This window comes from Lygodium microphyllum, chromosome 25 (genome assembly GCF_053477565.2).
Source record: "Lygodium microphyllum isolate KBCC chromosome 25, Lygodium_microphyllum_v1.1.10, whole genome shotgun sequence".
Lineage (NCBI taxonomy): Eukaryota > Viridiplantae > Streptophyta > Polypodiopsida > Schizaeales > Lygodiaceae > Lygodium > Lygodium microphyllum.
The window spans coordinates 46,127,974-46,145,982 of NC_141159.1; the positions used below are offsets into that span (position 1 = coordinate 46,127,974).

General features: G+C 40.1%; 1 pseudogene; it reads left to right on the forward strand.

Moving 5' to 3' along the window:
- The first annotated feature begins 364 nt into the window (after positions 1-364).
- On the forward strand, positions 365-6,226 carry LOC148014167 (uncharacterized; annotated as a pseudogene).
- Positions 6,227-18,009: the final 11,783 nt, after the last annotated feature.

Here is an 18,009-nt window from a genome sequence, read left to right on the forward strand (position 1 = left end):
GCAACAATATGATGGTCATGTCTGGACAAGACCCCATCCAACTAATATCTTTCTTGATGCTACTTCAAGAATTAGCCATTACATTGGAGATTTGCAATGTCATTGAGTCATTTGTCCTTATTATGAGAGCAATAATCAATATAATAAAATGTATTTTCATGGTTACCTCAACAACACAGTGAGCAAGGGGCTACTTGCAAGTGAAGAAAAACATTCAATCACTTGTCACTATTGTAGTAAAGTTGTCATTTGTTATGCAACTTGTAATTGCAAAGTTTATTACATTTTTCTAAAGGACACAAGCATGGAGAGATTGAATCTTCATGTAGACACTCACACACACAATGTGCAACAAGGGACTTCAATGGCTGCAATTAAAAAATTTAGATATTTAGTTCACTCGGTTTTGCAAGTGAATCTACACTTTGGTGCTAAGAAGATTCAAATGATTGTAACAAAACCAATTATAATTGAATCTTTGACAAGTAATGGTTCAAAGGGTGGAGGGAGAACAAGAGCTTACAAAAATTTTGGAGGATTTGATGCCATTGGTTCAAAATCGGATGCTAGTTTTGGTTATTCAAATCTGCAAACTATCGTTTGTAGCATTGTTATTGGTTTAACAAACTCCCTTTTGTTGAGGTTGCAGGTTCAATAGTATCATGACATGCCCAAAAAAAAAAGTGTGTTGTTGGAGATGGCTTTGATAACATTTTGGAGTTGAAAAAAAGATGCATTTTTCCTTTTTTTCATGGCAGTAGATTTCAAGGGCAAGGAGGGGTGGGTGAAAAAAGTTACATTTTCAAGATGTCTACTAAAGGACCTGGCTCTAGATTGATATTGGTAAATCGAATGCAATGGTCAAGAAATGGAGACCTTTGCAATCTTGGGTTCACTTTGACTTTACACACAGAATAGATGACTAGGCAACAATGTCTTGTTCTGTGTACAATCCATGGTTCATTCGGGAACCTTACTTCTTGTCAATTTTCCTTGACATATTTTAGTTGCTAATCCCTATATTTGTTAATGTAGCTTGAAGGGGATCATAGTGATTGCTATTTGTGATACAAAGAAAGAGGATACATAAACACAAATTCTCTTTTGGAGATGCCTTAATAATGTGATCGTCGAGTGTGGACACCCTTTTGCAGACTTTGCATATTTTATGGCAAATGAAGCAGGTGCAAATTGGATGGCGATCTGCAATGTTTTCAATGGGGGACTTGAGAATGTATTGTGTTTGTTTCATTTGGAACAAAGCTTACAAAAGCACACAACAAAATACATGCATTCAAACCTTTGCAAGCATCACTTGAATTTATGTGAGAGTTGGCACCTTTCAAAATCCATTGGAGAGGGAGGATAAGAGGAATGCCACAACTATAAAAAAATTGGTGGTAGTAAGTAGGACTACCTTGAGATAGTGCCATAGCATTAAAGAGATGGATCAAATAGTGGGAGAATAGGATAGGCCACTAGGGTAGTGCTACACATATAAATGTTTTTATTTGTTACATGCACATGTACTAATATCATTGGGGTAAGAATACCCAAGTACAAGAACAAAATAGACATGTAAGAGGAATTTTTGACTTTTTAATTGGGTTGCAAGCTTCCTTGAGTCCTTGGGAGAGGGTTTGTATTCCCAACACAAATCTTTCTGAGAGCATGCATGCAAGTTGGTTGGTAGGGGAGGATGGAAAGAAGAAAATTGGTTTGTATGATGCATGTGTCACTTACTTGATTGACTCATATATTCAATATTCAAGGCAATTGGCCTTCACAACTTGAAGATACTCTGAAAGTGGTCCTGACATGGATGCTCTTATTAATAGGTGCAAACAAAAATGTTTTGGTATTATAAATAGAAAGAAGTGCTGCAATGTGATAGAATGTGGATCACTTGGATTACTATGCCCTTCATTTTGGTCAGAGAGGGAATTTCAAGGTAAGTCTATTGCACAATGGTTCTGGTTTTGTAGTCATGATGTGGAGCATATATGAGATGTTGATAAACAAGTTAATAAGCATGCACCCTTGCGCAACCAAGGATTTGGTCTATTGACAAGGGCACCAATGCTTATGCAGAGGAGATTTCAATTCTTATAAAAGGAGGTTTTGCATTCAAGCATGATAGCATTCCACTTACCCCCAAAAAATACTACGATCCATGGGACAAGACCACTTACCTCTTCAAGTGGCAAGAGACGAAAAAAATGGAAACATGGTATTTCTAAGGATGCAGAAAGAAAAATTGCATTGGCTAAGGCATTGGATGTAGTTTTCATGGAAAAAAAAGTAGTGGTGATAAATGAGAAAGTCATATTTTATGTTATGTTAGAGCATTGTATGAGGTGCATATCAATCCGGAGCCCTTTTGCACATGTCCTGACTTTCAAAGGAGAGAGTTGGAAAGTAAACCCTTCCTGGCATGCAAGCATATGTATTGTCTACATTCGTGTGCTTGGGATGAACAAAAATCAATATATGATGATGCATCAACCTTCCCTCAAGCAAACTGATTTAAATTTTATGCTTGACCTTCCTCGACGCATAAAATGTAAATCAAAGACTTGAGAGTTTTATTTTGGATATTGATGTGAAGGGACCACATATTTGATATTTTTCTTTTTGAGCATAATGAGAACTCTAGTAAAAGTAGATATTATTAATCATGGACCAATTGTCCATTTGTAGACATGATTGGATGAGAATCTAAAAGTGAAATTATTGATCATGCTTTTTTGATTCTTTGACGAGGCTGTCTATTTATAGCTTAGGGATCTCTTTATAAACTATGCTTATTTAGTATGCAAAGTAATTTTATTTTTTCTAATTTTGATGCTCCAACTTCGTTTTTGTTGCTCAAGCCAATTTTTTTTTGAAGGTAATCTAGATCTTGCTCCTCTACTCCTATTATGAAAAATATGCAAGTTTATTGTTTGCATTTTGCAATGAAGAATACATTCATAAAGCTTGGTATTCACTGAGGGGGCTATCTATCTATACTAGGTGATGGATCTTGTTATAAATCATGCTTGTTTTTTGCGCAAAGAAATTTCATTTTTCTTAGTTTTGATGCTTCAAGTTCATTTTTGTTACTTGTGATAATTTTTTTCTCAAGGTAATCTCGATTTTGTTCCATAAGCTTGTTGATCACTTCATTTTAATTTCGCTCAAAGGGTTGTCTATATCCCTTCTAGATATGTTAGATTTAAAGCTCCCTACAGCCATTGCATATATGAGAAGATTTGGAGTGATTAGTGAAGAAGATGAGGAAGATAGTGAGCTTTGTTGCTACCAAGTCTACTATATAATAGCTATATATAAGTGGCTTTCATAATTTGCCTAGATAGCTACAAGAGAAATAATTGTATTTTCTTATATTGAGTTCTTTTTGTATTTTGTTTAGATTAACTCATTATTTTAGAGACTAGTTTGATTGATAAGGGTCCTTTTTGAGATGTGTGGTAGAAACCCAATTTTGTTTATTTTTCTCTCTTCAATATATTTTGAGAGTTTGAAAAAAATGGTCCCTTGAATAGCTTGTTTAATACAAATTTTCAATATGGGTAACCAGATTATCCCTCATAAAGTTACAAATTTTGTGAAAAAACTCCAAATTGAGGACTTGCTTTTTTAAATCCCCCATTCATACTCATCTTTCCATATCAATATGGAGATGGTATAGACATTTACGACTAGCCATATTTGCAATTAACTTATAGGCAATGATTCATGCTTGCAATGTTGATATGGTTTAGACTCCCCAAAAACAAAGTCTTAAAAATGGAGAGGAAATATTTTGAGAGGGTCATCGAAGGGAAATTTCTATGCAAAGGTGAGGCATTGAAGATGGTGCATGTGACGTCTTGGAAGTTCTTCGTCGTCAATGAATAATAGACAATGAAAGTACCAAGTTGAAAGAATGGTGTGGTGGTACAAAACCACATGCCTTTGGTGAATTGTGTGTAGAATAAAAGTACCAAGCTGAAAGAATGGTTTGGTTGTACAAAATCACATGCCTTTGGTGAATTGTGTGTAGAATAAGCCAATTTTTAGTCATTCGATGATTGTGCATTTTGTAAAACTCAATACACACACCAACCACTATGCCACAACCCCATTTGCTAAAAGAGTTTTTTCTTTTCTTTGAAGAAATGTAAGAATTAAAATATTCAAACTTAAGGACTGAAGTACCACAATCCCCTATTAATGGCAATTGCAATTGATTGTGGACGTGGCGGGGTTGAGAGGAAGGGGTGAGGTCAGGACTCAACATCTCTTCTCTCTCTCTCTCTCTCTCTCTCTCTCTCTCTCTCTCTCTCCACAGATAAGTTGCATGAATGGCCTGGTCTTTCATAGTATTCTCTCTCTCTCTCTCTCTCTCTCTCTCTCTCTCTCTCTCTCTCTCTCTCTCTCTCTCTCTCTCTCTCTCTCTCTCTCTCTCTCTCCGCCCACCTCCCAAAAAAACTAGAATCACTATGTAGACATATTTCAATAGGCAGCTCCATAGCGTGCTTTCTCTCTCACTCACTGATGATGGAGAATCCCTATTACGGTGCTTCTCAAGCTACGATGACTCCAAGCTAGTGCATCCGTGGATGTTGGTCCAAGCACCAACATGATGTTGCAAAGAGCTGTGGGTGAAGAAGCAGAGAAAGGGATCATGGCACCATTGTGAGGTCACCAAAACTAAAGTCAGGGGAGGACATTTTCTTAGTTGTGTCATGGTGATGGTGTAAGTGTGGAGCAAAAGGATCTACTTCAGCTATATTGTCATGCAAACAACCTCCCACCTCTACAAAGGACATGCATTAGGGGAGCATACCTCTAGCATATTTGGTTGGATAGAAATGCTTCGGTATTTTCGGGACATTGCAAACCTTTATAGCATCTAATATTTGATTTTACTTCATAGGGATTGTAACCATTTTTAGTTTTTCCTTTTGGTTCTTTTTTGTTTGCAAACTTGGAGGGAGTTGTGTATCTCGTTTTGTGCCTTTGAAGAAATCCATGCAACACAAAGTTGAAATTAAAATGGAATATAAAAAATGAGAGAAGCGAAGCTCACATGGAGACATAGCTACCCACACAATTAGATTGTCAAACATCCATGCAATGATAAGGCTTCGAGGCTCGCATGGATCAGATACAACTACCCACATGATTAGACTATCGAATGTCCGTGCGATGACTAGGTTTCATGTAGTTATTATTCTTTCATGTATGTTCTTCCTAGTCGGTGGTTTATTCTTCCTACTCAATGTGGACTATTGTGTTGAGGGTTTTGTTTCCTCGCATCTTTTATGTCAGTTGAAGGTGCGAAGCTTCACACTTTCAAGGTTCCATTTTTCCACTTGCTATGAGACTACTAGCATGCAATCGTGCAACAAGGGTGAGCCCCATAGCTATTGTCCCAATGCCAAAGAGAGGATAGACAATATTTTTTGTCAAAGACAAAAAAAAACACCTCATCTCAATAGTGAAATATGTTGGCAAAAAGAGGACGAGGGGTGAGCAATCACATCGTCACTTGCACGATCACATAGAGTTAGTTACATGATGAATTTTGGGTGCCATTGAACAACTAATTGGATAGTTGTGCATTACAAGGAAAAACAAAAGGGATGAGTACCTAGTACTCAACAAATTCTACTTTAGAGCATAGGAACTACATGAGGAGTGTGGCATGAGTCTTGAGGGGAAGGTCACTTGGGACTTGATCGATGTTGATCTCCTTGATGAACAATTGCTCTCAATGGTCAAGTTGCAACATCAAAAGAATGCCAAGATATACATGAACCATCTACAACCTGAATTTTTCAAGGACTGTAGACTACTCTTTCACAAGTATATCAAGTCCCCCCCATCGTGTGGAGAGGTCATGGCAAAGTTTGCCAAGTGCTATGCATTTGAGAGGTGTAGTGCTACAACAAAAGACCCTTCTGTGCATAAGATTGCATGGGTAAAGTTTGGGGCCGTGCTAGAAATGTGCAAAAGCAAGCCTGGAGGGCTAGAAAAGATGTTGGAAGATTGGAGGAGGGCAAACAACATATTTCAGAGTAGCTTACATGGGTCAAACAGAAAGACTAACTATACAAAAGATGCAAGCAACATGTGCATTGAAGAGGATAATGTTCTCAAGTCAAGACCTTTTGAACTAGATTACATTTTCGATTTGTGAAGCATTGTTGAGAGGGTTCTAACAAGCTGCACGTAGAAGTTGAGCTAGTTACATGAGCTAGCTTGATATTGACCCTCATGTGTACTAAATGCCTTATGGATCATCACCAAGCGAGGGGGACACCTAGGTCGCTTAGTGGTGACCCTCATGTGTACCAAACTTCCTACATGTCACAACTAAGCAAGGGAGGCCCTCACTAGGGTGGAGGGCAACTGCATCACTTGGCAGGGAGCCTCATGCGCACCAATTATCATATGGGTCACCACCAAGTGAGAGGGGGGGGGGGGGTGCTCACTGCAGCAAAGGGCCCTCCCATCACTTGGTGATGACCCTCATGTAAACTTTTTCAAAGGATATCCCATGGATTGGTACTTTTGAGGTATTTTTGGTACTGTTTGGTACTTTTTATTTTTGAATATAAAATATTTTTTGGTATTCCTCATCACTTGACAGACCTCCCATCCCTTAGCAGAGGGCCTCCATCTCTTGGTGGTGACCCTCACAAGAACTTTTTTAGACGATCCCCCATCACTTGGAGGAGGACCCCCCATCGCTTGGTACCTTTACAATATTTTTGATGTTGTTTGATACTTTTTATTTTTGAATATAATTGGTACTCTCCATCATCACTTATTGGACCCCTCATCCCTTATCGAAGGGCCCTTTATCGCTTGGTGGTGATCCTCATGTGAACTTTATTGGAGGGCCCCCATTGCTTGGTAGTTTTTTATATTCCGCCAAACTACTTGTGCATTTTGAAACATTTTGGTATATATTTTTGTGTACTTTGGTACATTGTAATTTACTTTTTAGTTATTTTTTATAATATTGATATTGTTCGGTACTCTATTGATGATATTTTCATGTTTGTTCTACAAATGGAATGTTATTCGCTCACGGCCAAGAGTCAAGACACTTAGACCTAGAGAGATTTTCTTAAAATGCTAATTGTAGAATTAGAGGAAGGTACAAGGTTTGCATTGCTTCCCAAACCTCATTGTGGATAAAGGCAACATAATCCATGTTTTAGAAACTTGTGCTATTTGTGGGGAGTCTTTAGACTTTGCCTATGTGGTGGGTTCTTTCATGATGGCTTTCAAACACCAGTACCACCCCTATGTTTCACTGCCACTATCATGACAAAGGACATGTGTGAAAGTTGGATACAATTATCGAATCCTAGAAGTGGCCAAGAATTGGGATTACAAGGGATATATTTAACAGAGTACCTATTTGCTTCTTTCTCATATTGTCTACCTTATTCTTATTTTCCTTTTTTTCTATGGGTCATCTTGTTGAACTTTGTAGATTGTGGGGCTAATGTGGCATACAAAAACAACCATGTTGCAAACAAAGACTGAAGGATCTTGGACACGACTTTGGTGATGTCAAGAAAGAGGTGCTTGGGGACCCTAAAGCAAGCAATGAGCAGGTTGATGCGGAAATATATGTGGAAATACCCACTAAGCATGTAGTTTGTGAAGAGCAGAAGGGGGGTTTGGAAGGAGAGGAGGAACCCACTACCGTTCCTATCTCTAGAGAGCATGTGGAAATACCCACTGAGCCTACTATCTGTGAAGAGAAGAAGGGGGAGTTTGAAGGAGAGGAGGAGCCTGTTACGGTTCCTATCTCTAGAGAGAAGAAGGGGGAGCTAGAGAGAGAAGAGGAGTTCACTATGGTTTCAAAAAAATGAGTGGAGACAAGGTGAAGATAATATGTAACTCAGCCACTCAACTATTTGTTTAGTCTCCTACACATACCTAATTTGTCAACTTATTTTGTAGCCCTAAGTGCCTGGTCGCTTGAAGGAGAGTCTGTCATGGAAAGTAAGCTTCTAGTGATTTTCTTGCAAATAATGGCAAATTGATAATAATTGATTTTAATGCATGCTCTTGAAGGAATCAAAAGAAACTTTTAAACAAGGCTGGTTGTTGGAGGGGTCTAAACTGGTTTAGGTTAGTGAGGATTGTTACTATATGATGAGGTCTAGAGCCAAACAGTTCTTCCTACTAGCATTGAGAGCCAAAGTAAGTATCATGGTTTGGAGCTATTGCAAGAAGCCAAAGCCAATGCAGCTTTTTCCTCTATGCTTTTCCTACATACTAGCAAACGATAAAATTCTTATAAGTAAAGCTACTTAGAGGCCATCAATATTTATGTGTCATTCTATAGTCTTCCTATTGATTAAGTCTTATGTTCATGTTTCCGTATGAGCAAATGTATTCTCTCAAGGAGGATTGTTAAGTGTGGGAAAAGATTTTTTGCCAAATCCCTCATGTTGATAATCAACATTGGAAGAAGCTCGTGTTATTAAAGAGCTTGCGAAAATGTGGGGAAAACACCCTTGCTTCGATGCCAATAACACCATACACTTGGAGAAATGTGGCTATAAGTCTCTAAAGAATGAATATGAAAACTATTTAGATGTTTGTCCCTACATGCCAAAGGTTGAGCCCTAGAGAAATCCATCGTATCTGATGGGTACTATTGAGCTTTGGCTTGAAGGGTGGATTGAATATCTCTATCTATTGGCCTAAAGTAGAAAATGTCCCATATATGACATCGAAGATGACTTGTCTCTAGCAATGATAAATTACTTCATTTAGAAGGAGGGCTCTTTGTATTGGCCTAAAAGGCCAAACATATGAGTTATTCTAGCTAGTTCTTGTTAGTAGATATGTTAGCTCATGTGTGAGTTTGTGCATGCTTTAGGGCTGGGCATTATTTTGATTATTTTAATAATTTTTATGGTCTTCATTTTGGTCATATTTGGCATTTATTATTGGTTGACTAACATTAAATGCTAGTCGACATGATCATATTGAGAACATATTTTTGTCCTATTTATTCAGGCTCCTCCTGAGTCATTTAGTCACCATCACATGTATGGATCTTTTGCTAAGAGAGGAGCTGGTCTCAGTGCCCACACAACCAATGACTCACTATTGTATGTGACTGTCTCGTGTTGGATATATGGATTCCATTTCCCCAGTATACACATAAGTTCTCATATGTATTTTGTTCTTCAGTGTTCCTTCTTTCCTTCCTCTTTTGTCTTGTATTTAATAGTTTATTTGAACACATGTTTATGCTTCCTTGCTACACCACTTTTGACATGGCTTTTGATTTCAAGTTTTATGCTCTTGCTATGTTTTCTTTGCTGATTTCAAGACTACTTTGACCATTGCTGATCACTCAACTATTGTTCTGACCAAGGCAACCTATTTTCATGTATTTAATAATGTGTCCCAAAACCATGAGATAAGGGTTGTCCATTTGAAACACACTCTTGGTTTGGGATGTCATGGGCTGATCTTCACTCATCGTGCCTTCCACCTTCATGAACTTGATTGTTGATTGCATTTCCTTTTTGTGCATTTGAGGGTCGATGATAAAAATTCTTGTAGAAGGGATCACATCCATGATAATCACTGTCCCATCAAGTGTTGTCATGTTTCCCTTCATGTCTATGATTATCCTTTGGACTGCTAAACCAAGGTCTTGGGATATGAATACCATGGATTTGTGAAGGATGATGGTTGCCCCTGACTCCTTCCTGATGTCAATATCTGTACAATCTACGTTTGCCCCTCTACTGCCTACATTTCTGATCTAGCCTACATATGTGATAGTTTTCTCCTATTAGTGGGGCATCTCCTCTTGGCTAGGCAATTGCATCATCAAGCCATTTTCGCTATTTCCTGCTATTTTTTAAAATTTTTGCAATAGATTTCTTCTTGTTTTGGTCAGTTTTTTGTGAATATTGTATGTGAACCCTCAATTTTTGCAATATGTACTTGTGGTTTGGTTGTGTTCCATCTCCAAATACCTTCTTTTCTCTCCTTATCTTCTCATCCTCTACATATGACTTCTATGTGCACATACACTGATGATAAGTTACATGGACTTGCTCTCTCCAAACTCCATCTAGTGTTTAACGGAGTGGCAAATTCTTTGAGGGTGTAGACATCATCCGATCCTATTAGCTTTACATATATGACCTCTTAATACTTGAGCATTAGCAGATCTTGGCTTATGCTAAGTTGCATGGATTGGTTGTAATGGAGTGGGGTAAGGCTCATCCTCGGAAGGATAGACCGGAACGGGGGAAAGGTGTATAGGAAGGGACAATACCCCATCTACACCATCAGAGATGTTGGTTAGGGCTTCCTATGGCGGTAATGAGGGTTGCATGCCCTCCATTGGAGGCGGAATGGCCACACGACTTCTAAATGTGTGGTGAGAGGAGGACCTGAGGAGCTTAGCCTGTCAAACTTAACTCTTCTCCTTGCGCTTGACTATCATTGCTTGTGTGTGTTGATATTGTCTATACAGGGTCACAAAATTCATTGTTTATTTATATACATATTTACGAATCCATGTCACTTCACGAGGATAAAAGCCAATTGTGGAACTCTAGATTGTACTAGAGTGTGACACACACATCTAGTACTCGTGGCAGCTTACTCAATAACGATAGATATTTTGCAATATCGAGTAGCATGGAACCTTGTCCGAGTCTACTGGCAACATGTAACTCCTCCTCAGCGAGAACCTTATCAGATAGAGAGTTCTCTTGGCTAGTTTCAGCTAAGTGCATACCCTAAATGATAGTTAGAACTCGAAAGGAAGTTGGTGCCACATAGATTGGGTCTCTTTGAGACCGCCATTTGGCCAATCGCTCCTCTGAGACTATCATAATCTGGGCTCCTAGTTCGGCCATTGCAAAACGGGGTTTTCAAACCAATGTTTTTCAAATTGACTTCGACCCTCTCATTGTTGCTTTAGTTGCTCTATCTCTAAGAGATTTGGTTGGCAGAGCACATCATTGAATGTTACAGTTAAGCGTAGTTCGTCGCCTTCCTCGTCAAAGGTGAGTCACATGCATTCATGCAGGAGCCTGTCATAATGCTCGTCAAGATGTTCTTGCTCTTCCCAGGATAGGGAAAATGGCAAGTATTCTTCAAGCTGCTCCTTAGGGAATGCGCCCATGTCTGCCAGGACATAGACACGTGCAAACACTTTGAGCTTAGCATCCAACTCAGTTAAGCATTCTGCGACACTTCTATGTTCAATGAGGGCTTGCTTGGTTGCTATCTCATGCAAGGTTCTAGAAGTTTGCCTAGGATTTAGCATAGTTGGGGGCTCAGGCCTAGACCAGTAAGGTTGGTCAACGCTAGGATTGCTTATGCTCTTTGAGTTTCCATGTTTCTCCTGAGGCTTTGTTATTGCGTCATGATTCTCCTTGGATGTGACTGGTATAAATTTGTCACCTTGTTATGACAATGTTGTATCCACTCTTGATAAGTTAATGTGAATTTTTTTGTCGGTGGATTGAGTGGTGCAAGCAACTATTGATGGTAACGGCTGCTTTGATTTTTCAGAGCACACGGATGTGTTTGAGATTTCACCGCTATTAGGAGAGACATCAATGGGTTCATTGGTGGATGGTCTCAATGCTTTATTCCTTAGCTCTTCGGCACTCTTGGTTTCAATCTTCTTGGGGTCTACAACCACTTGCAACTGCCGTTGTTGTTTTCGTTGTTTTCTCTTCTTTTTCTTAGGCAATCGAGGTGTACCCCTTGAAGACTCGTGACCTTGAACTAGGTCAGTCATCAATGTGCTTGGCTAGGCCTCAACATTCTCTTTCTCTAGTGTGTCCTCATGGGACATAGCCGCAGCTTGCTAAATAGCCTCGTTAGGTTGTGAGGGTACAACCGCCTCTCTTTTTGGAGAGTTTAGATCTTCGACCAATTCCCTTCTATTTAACTTCTCCAGCCTAGGCGCCAAGGAAGTTGGTTGTGACACCTCCTCCACAGGTGAACTACTAAGGACACATTCCGCAAGGGGCATTGTCACGACTAAGAGCTGTGACTGCTGTGATCCCTGATTGAAAGTAGTAGCAGTTATTTCAGTGGACTAGCTACTGTTAGTAGATTGCAGTGTCAAGTCCTTACGGCGATCGGAAGTGGTCGTGTCTTTTGTTGCCCCTTGAGCATTCACTTGTGTAGATCGATCTAGTCACATTAGGTTGCACATGCATATCCTTGGGCCGAGAGCTATGGATGGTGTCATGTCCCATCTCTTGGACATTTGAAAGCTTAGATGGAGATAGAGATTGGGATTGAGCAGCTGCACTTGATGATTGATGTTGTGCTTCCTATGTCCGTTTAAGGAAAGATGGTGTAGGAGCCTTGGAACTCCTAAGTGGCTCTGACACTGGCTGGAAGATTTACTTGTGGTTGTTAGATGATTTTACCATTTGCTTTGTTGAGCATTTAACCTTGCCATGAGCAATGTTGTGCCTATGATGCCTGCTATCCTCTTGGGGAATCAAAGGCTCCTTGGGCACTAGTGGCTTTTGTGTATCCTCAATGATTACATCTGATATCTGCTTGTTAAGCACACTAGGCTGAGGATCTACCCTTTGATTAGTCTCGTTTGGTTTCTTGATCTCGATCGTGAGGGGCTCTATTACTCCAATGTTCTTGACTCGCGACTTGGTTTTTCGTTTAGACTTCCTTCTACGCTTCTTTGCTCTTGAAACGTCCTGGACTTCGGCCGACAAAGGAGGTTTCGCAGGGGGTTTTGGTACCCAAATCCATCGGTTACCTGCATAATACCCTTGAGCACATAGCAACGCTTTGGATATCCATCTCAGCGTTGTATTGGCTCTCCATCGATGCCTTCGTCTATAAGGCTTGGGCTTCTTTTGGGGTCTTCTACGATATTTGTAAGTCCAAAGTCCATCCTTGGTATTGTCTCTTGACCTTGTTTCAGGCATGGCCTCACTCACTGGTTCTCGTTGTTCAACTTGTGCTTCTATCAACTCTTCCAACAAGTCCTTGCTCTCGTTAGCAGGCTTGGCTGTTATGTCAGCACCTTCCTTACCTTTCCCTCAAGGTTCGATGAGATCACCCTTGCTAAGATTGTGACTATCTTCACACCCGGTAGTGTCATCCTCGCTATTGTAGCTTGATATTATTGCTTTCCGCTTTGACTAGATGCAGTCCGAATGCAACACGTACGTGTTTTTGCAGTGTGGCCTTTTTTCCCTTGTTGGCTAGATTGGCCCATTGAGGTTCTAGGGTCTCTGTTTGTCTCTGTTCGGGTATGGGCTTTTGGTTGCTCTTTTGCAAGTGAGAATCTATGCTCGTGTAGAGCCATTACTACACTAGGGTCTAATTTGAAGGACCTGTCACAGCGCGTGTTTTCTCTCCAACCTACTTGGGAGGAGGGGTGTGGAGGGGGATAGAGCCCCCTCTGCGGGGGTCCGGGGGGGGGGGGGGGGGGGGGGGGGGGGCAGTCCCCCCTGGCCCGTAGGGCCGTTACGATAAATGCCATGTGTAATTTGAAGGACCACTTATAGCTAGGTTTTGAACTACTTGCTCTAGATTTCAGCCTAGTGATAAATCTATGATGTGGTTTCGGCTCTATATGGTCTCTTGGTTAGTTTTAGGATCTACAGGTTAAAATTTGAAAATTTTCAAATTCGGCCCAACAGGTTCAAATTGTAGGGGCCGAATGCCCGATTTGGCCCATCCGAGGGTCGAGTAGAAAGGGCCGAATGTAATTGGTCCGAATGTTAAATTCGGCCAGTCCGAGTCAGGTTGTCCGAGGGCCGAGTCAAGTGGGCCGAGTCGGCACAGGGCTGAGGACCGAATTTCAAAGTTGGTTCGAATGCTTCACTTGGATGGGCCGAGTGAAAGGCGTCCGAGTGTAGTGGGCCGAATGGCCGAGCGGTCCGAGGGCCGATTTTGGGACTCAACCCAAAATCGCCGTCACTCGAACGGGCCGAACGAGAAGGGTTTTTTCTCCGGACTTCAAAAAATTCGTCGCGTCAAGCGATGGAGGCCTTCCTACTAGTCAACCAACTCTAGATCCAATCTACTCATGTAGTGGAAGGTGTGAAATTACCTGAGCTGGGCAAATAACTCCTGGATGTTCAAATCGAAGTGGATCCACATGACGAAGCTTTCTCCCTCTCTCCTGAAACCCTGTAATGCACAATGTGACCTTTCTTGCCACTCTTGGCCCCTTATCACCTTACCCAAGCCTATACTCACCTTAGTCTTACTTCCCTTACTAACATTTAACCCAAAATTTTATTTTTTTGCCCTTCTTTTCCCTGTTTCAGCTTGCTAAGGAGATCGAATACCTCTTCAAACTCCCTCATTTCCTACCTATCTACCTCAAGCATCGGTTTGGAAAAACCCTACTTCAATGCTCGATTTGAAGCGCGCAAGCGCTCAAAGCTTGAATCCATTGGTCCCGGCAACGTAACCAAAATGTGGGAGCCTTCACTCAACCGCCAAGACCCACGGACCGCTTATGGTTTCAAGCGTTCCAAGCTGAGCACTAATAGCTATCTCCCACATAGCCGACGCGCCATTCATATCTATGGATGTAGTGAGCTTACCTCCATGTCGATCGAGTTACCTCCTCTCCTGCGCACTCCAGTAGCTCAACGATCCAAGTGTAAGCTTCAAGCAAGCTCCATTCTCAAGCTCCACGCTCCAAGCTTCATCGCTGCGAGCAAGAGAAGAGAAGAGAAGAGAAGAGAAGAAGAGAGGAGAAGATGGAGAGCTTCTCCTCCTTGGTCCCTCACCCTCACATACTCACTCCCTCACACTCTCACACTCCCTCTCTCAAGCACAAGCTCAAGCAAGCAAGAACAAGAAGAAGAATAATAAAAAGAGGAAGCCACTTTTGGCCACACACAAGAATGAGCTTCTCATTCACTTTTCAACTTTATATACAAAACCCTAAATTCCTTTTGGGCAATCATCCCCTTATCCCCTTTTTTACATGGCCGACCGTGGCCTAGGCCCTTTTTTCCATGGTCATTCTATCTTCCTAGCTTCCTTTCCACCACCCGTCTACATTTACAAATTGCATGGGTGAGAGCCCGACGCTCCTTAAATTAAATCATGATGCGCTTGCGCTCTTTTATAAAATTATTGACTTGCGTTTTTTTCCTTATTTAAGACTTTTCTGTGCTTCTTCTGTTTCACTTTACCTTGGCCTTTGTCATCTGCTTTAGCTTTTCCAGATTATCCACCTTGTTCCTCTGACGGTTAAAATTTGATAATCTCAACCACATGTTCCTCATTTGCATAGTAAGCATAGACAATCCCAAATGCATGAGCACACCGAATCAATATTGTAATCCACATGTAAAATAATTGTGATGGATAACTATTGCAACTTACTCTTTACACTATATTGCCTAGTGGCCATGCCACTATAGGTACTTCAATGTTGCACCCTTCTTTCACACAAAGACCCACCACTATGTAGAATTGTGATGAAGCAAAGGGGATGGTATTGATGTTAGCACTCAAGCATGAAGTTGCCCATGACATGTGCCGCTTGTAGTGACTCGTCACATGTAGCACAAATGCCAAACACATGGATGGTCTTATATTTGTCTACAATATGTGACCTTGGAAAGAGGGTAAGTCTCTTCCTCTTCTTCACATCAGTGATGATCATCTGGTTGAATGCTAGAGCTCTTAGAGGCACACTTCTTCATACACTTTAATGTCATCCTTTATATGCTTGGCCACTACATTCGACCCCTTGTACCTAAGCAGTGCCTCCTTTTGTTGGATGGAAGCCATCAACCCCAATAACCTATTCAGTGTACTCTTGGTATTGCTAGAAGGCATCCTCTCCAACAATGCATCCAAAGTTAGTAATGTTATTACAAATCAGCCCTATATACCCAAGCCCTAGCTCTGTATTAATCTAGCTCATAGACTTAGCGAAGCAAGTCGTGCACATTTGAATCACACTTTCCCCAAACCTGGCCCATGCCACTTTGTGGCCTACAAGGTCTTCCATTCCATCATGACATTTCCCAAACGCATAGCACTATGTAAACCTCACTGTGATCTCACAACAAGAGGGAAGTGCTTGATACACCTTGTGGAAAAGCAACATGTAACCTTCCGCCAAGTGATGGTGCACATAGTTTAGGTAGATCTTTGCACCTTTTTGGTGCTTGTGCTTGAAAAACCACTAGTCTTCATGGAGGGCATCTTCGACTAAGTCCTTTGAAAGCACTCCTTCTAGACTCATGCCATACTCCTTGTGCAGCTCCTCTACCATATAGCAAAATTTACTCAGCTATGGATACTCTTTTTGCTACGAATAAGACCTAAAGTCAATGAAGGAATGTGTTGAATGTAAAAGGATGTGAATAGGAAGACAAAAGAACTCTATATGTAAGAACATTAAGTAGTCAAGTCAATGTAATAGTAGTGATAGTAGACAATCTACTAAATAGTAAGTACACTAACAAGAAAATAAAATAACTTGAAAAGAGCAAAAAAAAAGACGACAAAAATATTTAAAAATGTTAATAACTAACTCAAAAGTGACCAAATATTGTCATGTAGCCATCAAATAGCCGATCTCTATTAGGCTTAATTATTTTGGCTAAATAAGGGTTCCTATGTGTATGGCATGACTTAAGAGTTACATTTCATCCTTTGATAGCAAGTGACTTGTTAGTGACTTTGTGAAGGCATAAAATGACTATTAAACAATTGATCAAGGATAATGAGGCTATGACATGAATCAATAGTCCAAGAAATATCATACATTCCAAAAGTGGCAACCTGTTATCACAACCAAATTAAGTCGCACGAATACTACCTTCTCTAAGCATACTTAGATTCTTTTAAGCAAAGATGGTTGTTAATACAAGCTTGAAAAATAAAACTGCATAAAAGACACCTAGCTTTGGACCAATTTGAACCTCACGTTAACGAGTAAAAAGAAATAATAGTGATTAACCAAAAGCATAGTGTGCCTTCATTGTATGAAATCAAGGCATTGTAGACATGAAGTGGTCAATTTCCCCCTTGAAGGATTTATTGAAATCAAGGCGTTGTAGACATCAAGTGGTAAATTTACACATTGAAGGATTAATCTTGTCAAGTTTTGCTACATGTAATAAGTCAACATTAAAACCTAATGATTTTCGTAACCAACTTCCTCCTAAAAGAAATCTAATTTTCATCACCAACTAATCATTTAGGTTTACATGGCTATCTATACCTGGAAAGGATCAAGGCAAGTAAGGAGTGCTCCCACACATCCCAACCATTTCAAAAAGTCATATTTAGTTAAGCCTAAGTGTGTGGCATAAACACTCCATATCCATTGCACCTTAACATAAAACTTTAAATATAGTTACTCTGTGAGAGCTCCCAAAGTTGATAATTGTGTGATTCCTTTAAGAAGGAAAGAATACAATGCCCATTTTTTTGCTAATCCTAGATATTTATCCGCCTAAGCATGACGTTGCCTCTCAAATCAAAAGTACTTTCAACCCCTTGTCCAATACCTATTTTCTTCTCTTGTAAACAATGAATCATCTCACTCAAAAATTCATTAAGCAAGTGACAATCTATAGCCTTACATATGAGTTCTAGATTCATACTACTTCAAAGACAACAGATGGTGACATCCTATGCATAATAAGTGTTTCATAAGGAATGATGGTCATGAGAGATTCTACACAATAATGAAGACTACAAGTGAGCTTTAAAATCTTACAAGATGCCCTCTATATTTAACTAGGGAGACTTTTCACTTAACAAAAAAAAAGACAATAGAAATGGCTCTAAAGATTATACAATTCTAAGAAAATATTAAAAGCAATGTAAGTTAGAACTTAAAAAGCCCCCATTAAGAGAACTTCAAGGGAAAATGGTCTAGTCATGAAGCTTCCCACCAAACATTACGAGCCTTTCCACATAGAGCAATGAAGTTAGATATGACTTGATATAGATAACCATTGGAATATC